This window comes from Candoia aspera, chromosome 5 (genome assembly GCF_035149785.1).
Source record: "Candoia aspera isolate rCanAsp1 chromosome 5, rCanAsp1.hap2, whole genome shotgun sequence".
Lineage (NCBI taxonomy): Eukaryota > Metazoa > Chordata > Lepidosauria > Squamata > Boidae > Candoia > Candoia aspera.
This window is the reverse complement of record NC_086157.1, coordinates 111,858,584-111,861,682: the sequence shown is the minus strand read 5'-3', so window position 1 is coordinate 111,861,682 and position 3,099 is coordinate 111,858,584. Positions and strand designations below refer to the sequence as shown.

The 3,099-nt window shown below is 43.9% G+C and overlaps 1 pseudogene; it reads left to right on the top strand.

Annotated features, from left to right (window-relative positions):
- Positions 1–1,157: 1,157 nt before the first annotated feature.
- Positions 1,158–1,762, top strand: LOC134498411 (thyroid hormone-inducible hepatic protein-like; annotated as a pseudogene).
- The last annotated feature ends 1,337 nt before the right edge of the window (positions 1,763–3,099 follow it).

Here is a 3,099-nt window from a genome sequence, read left to right as displayed (position 1 = left end):
TTGCCTTGTTTTCACTCTGATTAGTTATCACTTTAATCCACAGTATTCCTAATTGTTGTGGACACTGTAACTGTTAAGGGTCTTTCTTACCATTTGGGGATGAGATAGGTCTGCAAGCAGGACATCCATGATGTTGGAGGAGTGCATGGGGGTTAAAAAAGTCAAGATGGCAGTTGCAACCTGTGGTTGAAGCCCCACCCCCTTTCCATGTGGTTGTAGATAAAAAAGAGGGTTAGCCTTTGATTGTGTGGTTTTTGAGTGCCATCTTGACTCTTCTGATGCCCCTTTGGGCAAGATTACACTTATCTCTGCTTGGAAGAATCTAAAACCAAACAAAAAAAGGCAAGTGTCAAGAAAAGCATGTGTGTGTGCACAGTGGTCCCTTTAAGCTTCACATTTCCTGCCCCAGATTTAACTCAATCACATCAATTCCTTACCCATGGTTAACTGAACCCTGGTTAAGCCAATTAAGCCAATGTTTAAGTTCCCACAACACACTACACACGTGCTACTCATCTTGACTGGGTTCATACAATGCGCTCGTCTGAAGTTCTGTAACAAGGTTCTGTGTATTGTGTGAACATATTGCATAGATCAGAAGCTGCCTCAGTGTTATTTTTCTTTTTACAACTGAACATTTCTGCAGTATTCAATGACACTGAAGACATCAGGGAGTTATAGAGAGAGAAAGGGCTGGTGCATATAACTTTCCATTGGGGAAAAAATATTCCTGCAGTAATGTATATGGAGTGGGTCAGAAAAAGCAAGATGGTAGCTGCAATCATGTGATCAGAGCCTGTCCCTTCTTATGCATGGCCATGGGCACCATCTTGATTTTTTGGAAACCACCCCCCAGCACCTCTGGAAACATCCAAGGTTGTCCAGCCTTTAATAGGAGGCTTTACTCCATGTAGGAAATTAGACTCTTCTTGTTCTCTAGGGATTCTCAAACTCTGGGGAGAAAGAACTTAGATAGCACCACTTGGAAGCAATTCTTCTGCACCAGCTGAGCTGCCCGGCATGACTCAGGTGGCTGTTATTGATCAGTATGACCCAGGAATCAGCTAGGGTCAAATTACTGGATGAAGTCCAACTTTAGAGCGTTGGAATGTGTAAATAAAGCCACTTTCCAGCTTCAGAGAAAGGTGTGTGTGACGAAAGGATCTGATTTGCTGGGAAACGAGGAGTGCCCTTTGATGGAACCCGTCCCGATCACGCTGGTCGGGGCTGATACCCCACCAGTCTTGCTCATAAATTGCCACCAACGACCTGGAAGGCATGACCACCATTTGCTCCCGGCCACTCTCCCAACTCGGTGGAGACTTCAACATGCCAGCTGACTTCCACCTCCCAGAAAGTCTGTCTTCTGCAGCCATTGCAAAGTACTTCCCTGCCATCCACAAGATGGAGCAGATGGTGATGTTCCCCAGCCTCCTCCGCAGGGTCTCCTTGGAAGAGCAGGATGGCTCTGGGGGCCATTCAGACAGTGACAGATCTCTATGAATATCATGTCCAGCTGAAGTCCATCAGGTTCCTGGTGGAGGGCAGCCTGATACCTCTTGATGACCAGCAGGCCAGCTTCACCCCTTCCCAGAAAGACCCAGGTACCAAAGATGGCACTGATCTGCAGTCTCTTTTCTTACCACATGGCTGCCCTGCATCAGGTCCTCCAGTGGCTGACCAGAGTGGTGAATAATGTGACCTCTAAATAAATGAAATCCTGCGGCAGATCAACAAGAGTGAAATTCTCCTTCAGTGGTGACGTTTCAAGCCCGAAGCTGTCAAGGTAAGCCATTCTCAAGGGCCATCTCGGCTACAAACCTTTAGGAAAGGTTTTGTAAGCGTTGACTTTGAAAGCTTTGACTTACAAAAGCAGCCTCCAGCTGTTTCCTTGGGAGGGGGGAACCATCCCGTCCTTCTTTAAGGACTTTGATTGCATGGTGGTGGCTGCCATCTTGACTTTTTTGACCCCTCCATCAGACTGGGATCAGATGAGCCCAGAAGACCTGCTTTTAAACCTCTCCTGAGCCTGTTGGCAGAATGCTGGGAAAGCCTTTAGCCCAAGAGAGATCAGAAAAGTCACACACCAAGCATTTCTATAAAAATAATTTATTTACAGAAAGCAAAACAAAAGCAAAACATATTTAAAGGACTTAGCTCTCATTGAGAGCTACCTGGCTTGCTACATGCCGGCAGAGAGAAAAAAGAGTAAGAAAGAACAAATCCGGGCAGATTTCCTCCCCCCAGGCAATTTGCATGAAGCACGTGAGAGGAGACAATCAAATACAACCTCTTCACCCGGCCAAAATGATTAGATACAATAGCAGTCTTAATCGTTAGTAGGAAAACCTCAACACTCCCCTTTTTACACTATAGATTAAGATGCAAACCAATCTTCTCTGACAACTTTATATGTCTTTCCATTCACATTACTTTACCATTATCTCCCCTTTGGTTTAACAGAAAGCTACCATTCTTCTTCCTGTGTTTTTCCAAACCTAGGTTGTTATAATTCCAAGGCTTTTTAATGTGAAATGGCTTTTCATGCAGGCTTCAAAATCAAGCCTTTGTTTTTCTGTTGATGTGAACAGCAGCAAATCATCAACATAAATGCACAGATACATACAGCCTTGTTTGTCCTTCTTCATATATACACAGGGATCTGCTTTTCCTTTTTCAAAACCAAAACTCTGCAGTTTTTCATCTAATTTTTGGTTCCAGGATCTAGCAGCTTGTTTTAACCCATAGACTGACTTCTGCAGTTCACAGACTAGATTCTCCCCTTTTTCATAGCCAGGGGGTTGCTGCATGTATAATTTGTGGTCTAAATCACATAGAGAAATGCAGTCTGAATGTCATAGTGGTTAACTGACATTCCCTTGAGTGCAGCAACTTTTAACAGTAATCTAATTGATTCACCTTTAGTAACTGGTGCAAAAGTCTTGTCAAAGTCTAAATCTTTCCTTTGAGTGAACCCTTTTGCAACCAACCTTGCTTTATATTTTTGGATTTTGCCATCAGCATCCCTTTTTAGTTTGAAAACCCACCTACAACCCAGACAGCGTTCATTGGGAGGTAGATTTACCAGTTTCCATGTTT